The sequence below is a fragment of the Saimiri boliviensis genome, chromosome 3 (assembly GCF_048565385.1).
Source record: "Saimiri boliviensis isolate mSaiBol1 chromosome 3, mSaiBol1.pri, whole genome shotgun sequence".
Lineage (NCBI taxonomy): Eukaryota > Metazoa > Chordata > Mammalia > Primates > Cebidae > Saimiri > Saimiri boliviensis.
In genome coordinates this window covers 81,285,035-81,299,360 of record NC_133451.1, presented here as the reverse complement: position 1 = coordinate 81,299,360, position 14,326 = coordinate 81,285,035, and the positions used below count along the sequence as shown (strand labels likewise).

General features: G+C 40.4%; 1 protein-coding gene and 2 non-coding genes across 6 annotated transcripts in view; 2 read left to right on the top strand and 1 right to left on the bottom strand.

Moving 5' to 3' along the window:
- Nucleotides 1–14,326, top strand: part of ABCG2 (ATP binding cassette subfamily G member 2 (JR blood group)) — a 129,701-nt gene that overhangs the window by 20,824 nt on the left and 94,551 nt on the right. Inside the window, exon 2 of one of the 4 annotated variants that reach the window (XM_074396418.1) lies at nucleotides 3,522–3,626. The exons of the other annotated variants lie outside the window; for them this stretch is intronic. The gene's annotated coding sequence lies outside the window, so the exon portion shown is untranslated. The remainder of the gene's footprint in view (nucleotides 1–3,521; nucleotides 3,627–14,326) is intronic. 4 annotated transcript variants of the gene reach the window in all.
- On the top strand, nucleotides 1,355–1,480 carry LOC120363830 (U6atac minor spliceosomal RNA). The gene has a single exon (XR_005579264.1). It is a non-coding gene; the product is annotated as a U6atac minor spliceosomal RNA (small nuclear RNA).
- On the bottom strand, nucleotides 8,067–8,171 carry LOC120363762 (U6 spliceosomal RNA). The gene has a single exon (XR_005579210.1). It is a non-coding gene; the product is annotated as a U6 spliceosomal RNA (small nuclear RNA).

Genomic DNA, 14,326 nt, shown 5'->3' with positions numbered 1-14,326 from the left:
CCTAGTCTTTTAATATTCTTTAATGTTCTAGAAGTTTCTCCATTGGGTTATGAAGCAAGGGTCTCAAGTAAAGTAGTCAGGCCTGAAACCTACTTGTTATGCATAAAAATGCACTGCTTTGAGACTGGGTGCGGTGGCTCACGCCTATAATCCCAGCCCTTTGGAAGGCTGAGGTGGGTAGACCACCTGAGGTCAGAAGTTGGAGACCAGCTTGGCCAACATGGCAAAATCCTGTTTCTACTAGAAATACAAAAATTAGCTGAGTGGTGGGGGGGGGGGCATGCGTCTGTAGTTTCAGCTACTTGGGAGGCTGAAACAGGAGAATCACTTGAACCCAGGAGGCAGAGGTTGCAGTGAGCTGAAATCATACCACTGCACTCCAGCCTGGGTGACAGAGCACAACTCCATCTCAAACAACAACAACAACAACAACAACAACAACAAACACTGCTTTGCAAACCGCAGTTTAATGAGAAAACAGGGACTTTCTCCTATACCTACTGTTGTACCTGGTACTCGTAAGTCCAGTGTATATTTGTTCAATGAATGGAAGAGATCATGATGTATAATAGAGATAATAAGATGTAAACATTTCTAAAATGAAACGGTTTGGAGATAGGAAAGAGTGATTAAATGCTAAGCTGCTAAATGAATAGAAGTGAGACTAGTACGGAAACACCAGGGCTTTGTCTAGGTCCTGCTGCTCACCACACAGAAAGCCAATCACTCACAAGTATTGCCAAGGAAGGTTTTAACCAGGTGCTGTAGCTGAGGAGACGCCAGCTCAGTCTCAAATCCTTCTCCCTGACCAACTAAAATCAGGGGTTTATGTAGCAGGGAAGAAATGCAACAACGTGTAGGAAAATAGGAGCCGGGGAGGCCTAAGGAAGCAATCCTGATCAAGGCAGGGCCTGATGTCTCACTGGATATGATGATCTAGTGAGTTTCAGTTCTTTGGTACTTTTTGAGAGGCCTGGGGTTCTTTTCTGAGGAAAGAACTCAGATAAAACAAAGATAAGTCTCAAACTTTAAGATCAGAAGGGTCAGTTTCTGTGTTTATTCAAAAAAAAAAAAAAAACCCCAAACTATCTATGGGACTACTGGGTTTGTTGTTTCAAGAATACATGTTAAGAGCTCAAAGAAAAGTGAGACCACTGTGGGATAGAGGGGTAGTGAAGAAAAGTTTCATGGAGAAGGTGGACCTGGATCTAGGTATTAAAATTAATACATTGGATTTAAAAATATGACAACAGGGAATGGCATGAGTAGCAAGAGTGTGAACAAAGGACAGAAGTGAGAAAATAAGAGGCATGATTATAAGAGGCCTAACTGTCTTAGAAGAGAAGAGTGGGGAGTGTTGTATGAGAGGAGAGAAAGTTAACACTTCCCTTGACAGGGATGGAAGAGGCCCTGGGGCCTGACAACAAGCATATGGCTAAGGCATTGCCACCTACTTCATGGCATCCAACCATCATTTTTATTTTTATTTTTTTAAATTAAACAAATACAAACACAATTTTAAAAAGAAGTGTGGAGAAAGGCTGTGTAGCATCAAGATGTGGTGGCTGTGCTTCCAGGGGTCAGGAGCTTGGCCTTGATTCTTTCATTATTATTTTTTAAGGCAGGGTCTTGCTCTATCACCCAGGCTGGTGTTGAATTCCAGGCTTCAAGCAAAGCTCCCACCTTGGCCTCCCAAAATGCTGGGATTACAGGTCACTGCACCTGGCCAGGACAGGACAGATTCTTTTAGTTGGGAGAATTAGTGGATCTTCAACAGGTAACAATATGAAGAAAGAGTTTGATGTTTCTAGAATAAAGATAATACTGGATATAGAATACAGGACAGTTTAGCTTGGATTAGAGAATGAAATGTTGGTAGCAGAGACTAAGTTGGAAGACAGCCCAGATACAAAATAATAAAGGGTTAAGATAAAGTAAGGTTGGAGGTTATGGAGAGAGACAGATTCCTCAAACATTGGAAAGGAAGACCTGATGGGATTGGTGACCACATACAAAGGATAAGAGTAAGTTTATGAAAGTGGAACAGAATGGTAAGTTTTCAGAATAATATGTGCATCTGTGGGTCATTTATATTATAGTTTTTATTTTTAATGCTTAGTTGGAGTCTGTATGTATATTGAAAGGTAGTGTGAAAAGTTTAGATCCCTGCTTTTTCAGAGAAAACAACTTTCAAATCATAATTGGAACACGTATCTTAGGAGTTTAATTCTTATGCATTTTAAGATTAAGATTGTTCTGAGACTTGGAAAAGAATTTGAGGAAAAAAAAAAAGGATTAGAATCTTGGCTTTAGCAAATAAACCTGTGGAGAGTTCAGCAACAGATTCCTAGAGGGCTAATAACATACATACTGATAAACTGATATGCTGCAATCTGCTGGTGTGTTTGGAAGACTTTTCAATGATTTTGTAGAGAAAAGCCCAAGCACTAACATCTTTAGTGATTTCACCACACTGTCAAGCTCTTTGTCAGTGGAATTTAAAGAAAATAAAACTACAGGAATTCACTGGACATTTCCTAGTGTACCCCTGTTACTAGGCGTGCTTCAGGAAAAGGTGAACAGCTCCTAGCCAAAGAGGAAGCAGCTTTCAGAAAACAAACCCAATAATAAGAATTGGCAGTACTCTTAAGACACTGAGCAACATTGTTCAAGACAGTCTGGTCTTCCTGTTTTGTGGGAATTGCAAACGTATTTTGCACTTAACTGCTAAACATTTTGGCAGCTTAAGACCCTAGTTTCAAGTGTATTTCCATGTTGCACCCACCGACTTTAATAATGAAATTCAAATATTCCCATCCCAATCCCCACTGCCTCCAAAACAACACAATTAATCCTTCTCTGGTGGAGAGAATGACAAATTCCCTTCTGCTAAAAGCAACCATCTTCTTATGCCTTTAAAACACTGTCAACTATCTCCCTTTATTTTAAGGCAACAGAATAAATAAAATAAAATGAAATAAAAGCTTTCTTGCTTTACCAAGTAAGGCTAACTGAACTAAGATCTAAAATATACTGAAGATGTGCAAAATGTGTGCATACACTTGGAACTATTGGCAACTGTATTTTTATGCCTATGCTCTTCGTTATATTAAGTATCTGTAGCAAAGTTATTTTCCATGTCCAAATGACACACTAAACATATATCATCAATATTACATATTTTTGCAGCAGGCAATTGCCTGCCGTGAATTTTTTTTTTTTTTTTTTTTTTTTTTTTTTTTTTTTCTTGAGACAGAGTCTCATTCTGTCACCAGGCTGGAGTGCAGTGGCACAATCTCGGCTCACTGCAACCTCCACCTCCTGGGTTCAAGTGATTCTCCTGCCTCAGCCTCCTGAGTAGCTGGGACTACAGGTGTGTGCCACCATGCCCAGCTAATTTTTGTATTTTTAGTATAGAAGGGGTTTCATCATGTTGGCCAGGGTGGGATTACAGGCATGAGCCACTATGCCTGGCTGGCTTGAATTCTTTTTTTTTTTTTTTTTTTTTTTTTTTTTAACAGAGAAAGAAAAAAAGAATGAAGAAGAGGAAGAAAGAGAAAGAGGTAGAAGGAGAGAGAATGGAGGTGTTGCTTTATTGCCCGGGCTAGAATGCAGTCTAAATATGGGTATGCCTATAATTGTGCTTAATAATGGAGACATGAAAGAAAATGAGGGAAGAGAATAACAAACAAGGAGCCAACCAATATTTCGTTTAAACTTCTAAGTTGATATGATGTGGTACTGATAAGAGTGTACATTTTGTGTATTTAAAGTGGTGAGTTCTATAAATGTTAATTAAGTTTACTTGTTCCAGATCTGAGTTCAAGTCCTGGATATCGTTGTTAATTTTCTGTCTCATTGATCTGTCTAATGTTAATGTTGAAGTCTCCCACTATTATTGTGTGGGAGTCTAAGTCTCTTTATTAGTCTTGTATGTCTGGGTATTCCTGTATTGGGTGCATATATATTTAGGATCTTTAGATCTTCTTGTTGTTGCATTGATCCTTTTATCATTATATAATGTCCTTCTTTGCTTCTTTTGATTTTTGTTGCTTTAACGACTATTTTATCAGAGGCAAAAATTGTAACTTCTGCTTTTTATTTATTTATTTATTTTTGCTCTCTGTTTGGCTGGTAAATCTTTCTCCATCCCTTTGTTTTGAGTCTTTGTGTATCCTTGAATGTGAGATGGGTCTGGATGCAGCATACCGATGGGTTTTAGTTTTTTATCCAAATTGCCTGTCTGTCTTTGGATTGGGGGATTTAGTTAATTTAAATTTAGAATTAATAATGATATATGTGAGTTTAATACTGCCATTTAATATTAGCTGGCTGTTTTGCCCATTAGTTGATGTAAATTCTTCATTATATTGATGCTCTTTACTTTTTGGTATTTTTTAGAAAGGCTGATACTGTTTGTTCCTTTCTATGTGTAGTGGTTCTTTCAGAAGCTCTTGTAAAGCAGGCCTGGTGGTGATGAAATCTCTGAGTGCTTGCTTGTTCACAAAAAACTTTTTTTTCCTTCACTTATGAAGCTTAGTTTGGCTGGATGTGAAATTCTTGGTTGAAAGTCCTTTTCTTTAAGGATGTTGAATATTGGCCCCCACTCTCTTCTGGCTTGTAAGGTTTCTGCTGAGAGATCTGCTGTAAGTCTGATAGGCTTCCCTTTGTGGGTAACCTGACCTTTCTCTCTGGCTGCCCTTAGTATTTTCTCCTTCATTTCAACCCTGGTGAATCTGACGATTATGTGCCTTGGAGTTGAACTTCTTGAGGAATATCTTTGTGGTGTTCTCTGTATTACCTGGAGTTGAATATTATCCTGCCTTCCTAGGTTGGGAAAATTTTCCTGAATAACATCCTGAAGCGTATTTTCCAGTTTGGATTCATTCTCTTCCTCACTTTCAGGTACACCTATCAAGCGTAGATTAGGTCTTTTCACATAGTCCCATATTTCTTGGAGACTTTGCTCGTTCCTTTTTATCCTTTTTTCTCTAATCTTGTCTTCTCGTTTTATTTCATTGAGTGGGTCTTCGACCTCTGATATCCTTTCTTCTGCTTGATCAATTCGGCTGTTAAAACTTGTGCATACTTCACAAAGTTCTCGTATTGTGTTTTTCAGCTCCATCAATTCACTTATATTCCTCTCTAAATTGTGTATTCTTGTTAACATTTAGTCAAACCTTTTTTCAAAGTTCTTAGTTTCTTTGGATTGGGTTAGAACAAGTTCTTTTAATTCACAGAAGTTTCTCATTATCCACATTTTGAAGCCTGCTTCTGTAATTGGAACACACTCGTTCTCCATCAAGCCTTTTTTTTGTTGCTGATGAGGAACTGTGATCCCCCGCTGAGGGAGAGGCGTTCTGATCTTGGGTATTCTCAGCCTTTTTTGGCTGTTTTCTTCCCTTCATTGTACATTTATCCATCTGTGGTCTTTGTATTTACCATCTTTGTAATTGGGTTTCTGAGTGGACGTCCGACTTATTGATTCTCAGCGCTGAAATCTGAGCAACCCACTGTGCCGACTAAATCAGCGGCGTTAAGATTGATGGTGCTTTTCTGACTCTGCACCAAGAACCGACGCTCCAAGGCGCCAGCAAAACCGCCTCGCTGGTCACAAGAGTCGTGCTGGCGACCCGTCTGGCTCCTCCGCTGGGAATCTCCTGGTGCGTGAGCAACAAGAATTCATCTGAAAGTGTGGCGTCCTCTCGTTCTCTGCGCTTTCACTGGGAGCTACAACCCCGAGCTGCTAGTGATCAGCCATCTTGGATCTCATCTCGGCTTGAATTCTTTATAGCTGAGTTATGTTAGCTCTTTGCGAAGCAAACAAAAATCATTTCCTACTTGAAGAAAACTAGAGAAAGAAGAGGAAAGAGAAAATTTGCGAAGTGATTAAAAAGGAATAATTATAGAGTCACCTTTTCTTTTCAAGTTTGCAACTGAAATACCTTTGGTCCAGCTGTGCCTTTAAGATTTTCTGGTACAAAAGTAGGAAGTTATCTCAGGGTGATCTGTAAAAAATAATATCTTGTGCTACTAGAATAATTTTATTCTGATAATATCAGAAAAATTTAGTTGCCCTTTTGTTTAAGGAAAGTCTTAAACATGAGTTTAAGTTTCTTTTTTTTTTTTTTTTTTCTGGAGGCAGAGTTTCACTCTTGTCACCCAGGCTGGAGTGCAATGGCACAATCTTGGCTCACCACAACCTCAGCCTCCTGGGTTCAAGCAATTTTCCTGCCTCAGCCTCCTGAGTAGCTGGAATTACAGGCACCTGCCACCACGCCCAGCTAATTTTTGTATTTTTAGTAGAGACAGAGTTTTGCCAAATTGGCCAGGCTGGTCTTGAACTCCTGACCTCAGGTGATCCACCGACCTCAACATCCCACAGTACTGTAATTATAGGTGTGAGCCATTGCGCCCAGCCTGATTTTAAGTTTCTTTGGCATAGCTCTCAAGTTATATTGAAGCTCCAATATTGGAACATTCTAATTAAACCTCTTTGAAGAAATCATTTTACAGTTTGTTCACTAGGGAAACCAGCCATGACTGTCAGTTTGCTGGAGCCCTGGATCACTGAATCCAGCTTCTAGAATCCAGTTGTCATTAACAGTTTATAAACCCGAAAAGAACAGGGGAGTATTCCTTTCTCTGGTCTTTCCCTCAGTTCTTTCATTTCTTTGCTTCCTCCTCAATTCTGTCCCCCACACTCTTCTCACCTCTCCAGTTCCTAATTTGCAATACAGTTCTTTTGAATCATCCTCAATATTGTATTGGTTTTAAGTTGGAACCCCATTAAACTATCATTTTGCCGAACACAAATTTCATTAAAGTATAATTTGTGGCTTAATGGCAGGCTAAATAAAACATTTTTTAATTAATTAATTTACATCGATTTAAATGGAAACCTACCCTTTTAGTGTAAGGAATTTTGGTGGGCGTGAAAGAGAAAAGGTAAAGTACAGAGAGTTCTAAGCTACTAAACCACTGAAACACACAATTCTAAAAATACAATCTTTCAAATAGGTTTTATTATTTATTTACTATTTTTAGAGACAGGGTCCCTCTCTGTTGCCCCAGCTAGAGTGCAGTGGTGCAATCAAGCCTCACTGTAACCTCCAACTCCTGGGCTCCAGTGATCCTCCTGCCTCAGCCTCCTGAGTAGCTAGGATTACACGTGTGTACTACTGAGACAGCCAAATATATAGGGGTCCCTGGAGAACGTCTGACCAGCCTGCGCACTGGGAGAAGAGGGTGGAGCCACGGGAAGTTTGCGCCCTTTGCAGTGGGGAGGAGCCTGGACTCTCCTGTTCCAGGATGGTAACCTGGGATTCAGTCTGTGAGGCGGGAGACCAGCCACCAGGACTCTCACTTTGCTTAGAGTCCCTGTTTCCCCTTTTCCCTTTTCACACAATAAATTCTATTTCTCTCACCCTTCAAAATGTCTGCAAGCTTAATCTTTTCTGGTCATGTGACAAGGATCCTAAGGAGAAAGTCCTACAACACTACGTGTCCAGCTAATTAAAAATACACACCTATATAATTGTAGAGATGGGTTCCTGCTTTGTTGCACTGGCTGATCTTGAGCTCTGGCCTCGAGTGATCCCCCTGCCTTGGCCTCCCAAGGTGATGGGATTACTGGTGTGAACCATTACATAACGCCTAGCCTCTCAAAGTTCTTGGCGGAAAGTTGAGGGGGGCATTATGGGACGCTAGCCATTAGTGGCGGGTTAGATGGCAGCCCACAAATACTGCCATTGATAAGGCCCTTTGAGGTAAGCAGAATGATACTTCACCTGTATTCATTCTGTGATCTTGGTTTCTAGGAACTCTGTTTAGATTTTGCTGAATTTTAAATTGCCTGGGGAGCTTTTAAAAATCCCAGGCCACACTCATACCAATTAAATCAGAATCTCTTCCAGGAGACTCCAGTATGCAGATAGTTTAAGGACCAGTGCTTCTTGACACTGAAAGTACATATGAATCACCTATGGATCTTGATGAACTTGCAGGTTTTGAGTGTAGGTCTAGGCTGAGGCACAAAATTCTGCTTTTTTTAAACTGTATTTTTATTAAATATGGAACACCTCACAAATTTGGGTTATCTTTGATAGGGGGCCACGCTGATCTTCTCTGTATTGTTCTAATTTTAGTATATGTGCTCTCAAAGCAAGCACAGAGGCCGGCACGTTGGCTCATGCCTATAATCCCAGCACTTTGGGAGGCTGAGGCAGGTGGATCATGAGGTCAGGAGTTCAAGACCAGCCTCGCCAACATGGTGAAACTCCGTCTCTACTAAAAGTACAAAAATTAGCCAGGTGTGGTAGTGCGTACCTGTAATTCCAGCCACTCGGGAGGCTGAGGCAGGAGAATTGCTTGAACAAGGACCCGGAAGGCAGAGGTTGCAGTGAGCTGAGATCACGCCACTGCACTCCATCCTAGGCTACAGAATGAGACTCTGTGTCAAAAAAAAAAAAAAAAAAAAAAAAAAAAAAGCAAGCACAGATACCACATTTCTAACCAGCTCCCAAGTGAAGCCCACAATGGTCTTCCCTCTACTTCTGTCTTCTGAAAGAAATTATAAAGAATTCATACAGTTGCTTCTTTCAGTGTTTGATATAATTTGCCAGTGAATCTATCTGGGCCTAGGGGGTTTCTGTTTTGGAAGTTTATTAATTATTGATTCAATTTTTAAAATAATCCTGGGTCTTTACAGATTGCCTATTTTTTGTGGGTGTGAATTCTGGCAGACTGCATCTTTCAAGAAATTGGTCCATTTTACCTAGGTTATCAAATTTGTGGAAATAGTTTTGTTATTATCCTTTTAATGTCTGTGGGGTCTTAAGTGATGTCTACTTTTTTTTTTTTTTTTAATTTGTACTGACAGGGCCAACGAGGTTATGCCTACTCTTTTAATTCTGATATTAGTAATTATTTCCTCTCTCTTTTTTTGGGGGGAGACATTAATTTTACTGATCTTTTCAGATAACTGGCTTTTTTTTTGTTAATTTTCTCTATTGATTTTCAGTTTCATTTTTTTCTGATTTTTATTATTTCTTTTCTTCTGCTTAATTTGTCTACAATTTGCTCTTCTATTTCTAGTTTTCTAAGGAGGTAGCATAGATTATTGATTTTGGAATTGTCTTTTTTTTTCTAATATATGTGTCCAATGATATAAATTTGCCTTTCATTGCTACTGCTGCATCCCACAAATTATATTTTCATTTTTATTTAGTTCAGAATTTCTACATATATAATTAAGTACATTGTTGCTATTATTATTTTGACCAGTTATCTGTTAGATCAATTAAGAATAAGAAAAATAAAAGTTTTTATCTTTTTATATTTACTTATTCCTTCTCTAATGCTCCTCCTTTCTTTATGTAGATTTCCTTTTCTGACCTTTATCGATTTTCTGACCTTTATCAATTTTCTTCTCTTTGAAGAATGTCTTTTGGCCAGACATGGTGGCTTATGCCTATAATCCCAGCACTTTGGGATGCTGAGGTGGGAGGATACTTGAAGCCAGGAATTTGAAAGCAGGCTAGCCAACATAGTGAGATCCTATCTCAAGTTTTTTTTCTTTTTCTTTTCCTTTTTTCTTTTTCTTTCCTTTTTTCTTTTGTTGCAGTGAGCTGTGATCGTGCCTGTGCACTTCCAGTGAGCCCTGATCGTGCCTATGCACTCCCAGGCTGGAGTGCACAGGCAGGATCAGGGCTCACTGCAGCCTTGACTTCCCAGGCTCAAGCAATCCTCCTACCTCAGCCCCTCAAGTAGCTGGGACTACCAGTGTGTGTGTCACCATATCTGACTAATTTTTTTGTTTTTTTAGTAGAGATGGGGTTTTGCTTTGTTGCTCAGCCTGATTTTGAATTCCTGAGCTCAAATGATCTGCCCACTTCAGCCTCCCAAGTTGCTGAGATTATAGGGATGAGCCTCCATGGAGGGCCTTCTATTTTTAAAAAAATAACAAAATAGAAAAACTTTTAAAAATCACTTTTGCAAGGTAGATCTACTGATAGTAAATTCCCTTGATGTTTATTTGTCTGAGAAAGTCTATTTCTCCTTTAAGTTTGAAGGAAAATTTCACAGTATACAGAATTCTAAGTTGGTGGTATTTTTCTACCAACATGTTAAATATACTGCATTCTCTTCCTACTTGCATGGTTTCTAAAAAGTCAGATATAATTCTTATCTTTGTCCCTCTACATGTAAGAATATTTTTCCCCTCTGGCTTCATTGAAGATTTTTTCTTTATCTTTGATATCCTGCAGTTTGAATATGATATACCTATGTGTAATTTACTTGGGATTTATTCTTCCTGGTGTTCTTTGAGTTTTCTAAATCTGTAGTTTGGTAGCTAACATTAATTTGGGAGACACGCTCAGTTTATAATTGCTTCAAATATTGTTTTTGGTCGGAAGCAGTGGCTCACACCTGTAAGTCCAGCACTTTGGAAGGCCCTGGTAGTGGACCACCTGTGGTCAGGAGTTTGAGACCAGCCTGGTCAACATGATGAAACCCTGTCTCTACTAAAAACACAAAAAGTAGCTGGGCATGGTGGTGAGAGCCTGTAATCCCATCTACTCCCATGTAATCCCATCTTAAAAAAAAAAAAAAAAAAGAAAATCTACGTATCTATATATCTAGTTTTCATTCCTTTCTCTCTGTGAGTTATAATTTTTTGTAATTGTCCTGCAGTTCTTGAATATTTTGCTACCCCTCCCTTTTTTTTTTTTTTTGAGACAGAGTCTTCCACTGCCACCCAGGCTGTAGTGCAGTGGCGCGATCTTGGCTCACTGCAATATCTGCCTCTTGGGTTCAAGCAATTCTCCTGCCTCCGCCCCCCAGGTAGCTGAGACGAAGTGCGCCACCATGCCCTGCTAATTTTTTTGTATTTTTAGTAGAGACGGGGTTTCATCGTGTTGGCCAGGATGGTCTCGATCTCCTGACCTCGTGATCTGCCCACCTCAGCCTCCCAAAGTGCTGGGATTACAGGCGTGAGCCAGCGCCCTTGACCTGCTTTTTTTTTTTTTTTCCTCTTTGCTTTTTCAGTTTTTACTGAACATCCTAAAGCTCAGAGAATCTTTCCTCAGTTGTGTTTAGTCGACTCATAAGCTCATGAATGGCAATCTTCATAGTATTTTTAATCTCTAGCATTTTTTTTTTTTTTGGCTCTTTCTCAGAATTTCCATCGGTCTTATTACCTTTATCCATTGGCGTTTTCATTTATTTCTTTTTCTTTTTTCTTTTTCTTTTTTAGAGGCATAAAAAAGAGTGCACCCTGAGTCACCCAGGCTAGAGTGCAGTGACATGATCATAGCTCATTGCAGCCTCAAACTGCTGGGCTCAAGTGATTCTCCTGCCTCAGCCTTTTGAGCACCTCTGACTACCGACATGCACCACTGTGTCTGAGCATTTTTTGTAATTTTTGTAGTGATGGGCTCTTGCTATGTTCTGCAGTGTGGTCTCAAACTTCTAGCTTCAACTGATTTTCCTGTCTGGGTTTCCTAAAATGCTATAATTATAGGTGTGAGCCACCATGCCCAGCTTATTTATTTATTTTTATTTTTGGAGACGGAGTCTGGCTCTGTCGCCCAGGTGGAGTGCAGTGGCGCAATATTGGCTCTTGCCTGAGTAGCTGGGACTATAGGCATGGGCCACCATGCCTGGCTAATTTTTATATTTTTAGTAGAAACCAAGTTTCACCATTTTGGCCAGGTTGGTCTTGAACTCCTAACCTCAGGTTATCCACCCACCTTGGCCTCCCAAAGTGCTGGGATTACAGGTGTGAGCCACCATGCCTGGCTGGAAACAAATGATTTTTTGTTTTGGAGACAGAGTCTTGCTCTATCACTCAGGGTGGCATGCAGTGGTGTGATCTCAGCTCACTGCAACCTGTGCATCCTGTGTTCAAGCAATTCTCATGTCTCATCCTGCCAAGTAGCTGGGATTATAGGCATATAGCACCATGCCAGGCTAATTTTTGTATTCTTAGTAGAGATGGGGTTTCAATGTGTTGGGCAGGCTGGTCTCGAATTCCTGGCCTCTTATTTTTTGAGACAGGGTCTCACTGTGTCCACACTGGAGTGTAGTAGTAGTGTAATCCTGGTTCACTATAGCCTCAAACCCCTGGGTCTGACTGATCCACCAGCCTCAGTCGCTCAAGTAGCTAGGAATACACCCACATGCCAGCCCACACACCTCATTTAAATTTTTTAGTTTTTAATTTAATTTAATTTTGAGACAGGATCTCACTTTGTTGCTCAGGCTGGAGAGCAGTTGCGTGATCACTGCTCACTGAAGCCTTGACTTCTCCAGGCTCAGAGGATCTTCCGGCCTCAGCCTCCTGAGTAGCTAGCACTGCAGGCGTACGCCACCATGCCCAGCTAACTTTTGTATTTTTTGTAGAGATAGGGTTTTGCCATGTTGCCCAGGCTGGTCTTAAACTCCTGCATTCAAGCAATCCTACCTCGGCCTCCCAATATGCTGGGATTATAGGTGTGAGCTACTATGCCTGGCCACATTAGAGCTTTTATCATATTAATCATAGTTGTTTTTAATTCCTACCCTGATAATTTTACCCTTCCTAAAATATCTGTGTCTGGTTCTGATGCTCTGTCTCTTCAAACTATTTTTTGCCTTTTAGTATGCCTTATAATTTTTTGGTTGAAAGCCAGACATGATGTACTAGGTAAAAAGAACTGTAGTAGCTAGGCCTTTCCTGATGTGCTAGTGAGGTGTGGTGGGGGGTGGGAGCAAGTATTACATAGTCCTGTGAGTAGGTCTCAGTTTTTTAGTAAGCCTGTGCTCCTGGGCTGTGAACTTCACAGTGCCTCCCGGTCTCCCCAGCCTCCCACCTTAAATAGCACAATATGGCCAGACAGCGTCGGAGTTGGGTATTTCCCTCACCAAGATCATTTAAGTGCTCACAAAACCTCAATAAGTTAGCCTCTGACAAAATAGTTTCTCTTAAAGGCAGGTCTTGTTAAGAAGAACAGAATGTTCTGGTATAATTAAAATGGTTAATTTTCCTCTGCACAGTCCAATGCTAAAGGGATTTTTTTTTTTTTTTCATCTTCAGTGTAAGAGCATCATAAAGTTCCAGGAGACAGAACATGGGTCCAGAAATGATCTTTTCAGTATGCTTGTGCAGATGAGGTTCATAGCTGCTGATTCATAATAATTTATGAATCATAAGGAATTAAAGTATGAATCAGAATGGTAATTTATTGGTTTTCTTATGGAAAGTTCCTGTGACTGAGATACTCAGGTTTCTTCCACAAGCACTTCCAGGTATCAGATTTAAAAAAAAGCAGATGCACTTGAGAGCTTTTTCATCCAAGAATGGGAAATCCTTGTGTGAAGCTGTCTCCACTCATAACAGAAAAACTTCCTTATACCTGGCAATTTTATATTGCCCTGATTCAGTGTTAAAAGTGTAGTTTTCTCAGATTCTGGTAATTGTGACTAAAAATAATTAAGACACCACTTACAGGCTGATTATTCTGTGCTGAGAACTATGAACGATGCTAAGCACTGAATCCCCACAAAACCTTTGTAGGTAAAGATGACCACACTTTGGTAGATTAGGAAGGTTAAATGACTTAGTCAGAGTCACCCTCCAGGTTAGTACAACCAAGAGGCAAGTTCCAATGCAGAGCCCGCTAGTCTGTTACAGTAGGTATCTAATTAGACACGTGCAGGGCGGGAGAGTCCCACACCCCTAGCCCAGGACTATCAGGCTGCCATCAGGTGATGGTCAGGCAGTTGTTAACATTGTCTCTGTGAAATAGTAATTGGTTGCAGCTGGCGCCAGGGAAAGGCCCTCTCCCAATAGATAGAAACACCTGAAACTAGTGATCAGCCGCTCCCTGATAAGATCTCAGGAGCGGGGCGAGTGGGCTCGAGTGTGCGCACTAAGAGGCAAAATCGCGAGTTCAACTGGCACATGCTTCCTGAGAACTTTTGACAGGTAAGAGAAAAACAACTCAGTTGAGATGCATGCAACTTCAGTAAACACACTGTGCGTGTGTCCCCACTCAAGTGCTGACAGGCCACTTCGCATGCAGACAGCTCAATCCAAGGGAAGAATCAGGGGAGAAGGGACGTAAGACCTCAGAAGGATGCCAGTGTATGAAACCTCAAGTCAAAGGTCAAACTGTGCATGTGATTTCTCAAGTTGCCCACCTGACCCTCTTCCAAGTGTACTTTATTTCCTTTCATTACTGTCCTAAAGCTTTTTGATAAACTGTTATTACTCCTGCTCTAAAACTTGTCTTGCTCTCTCACTCTGCCTTATGCCCCTCTGTCAAATTCTTTGTTCTGAAAA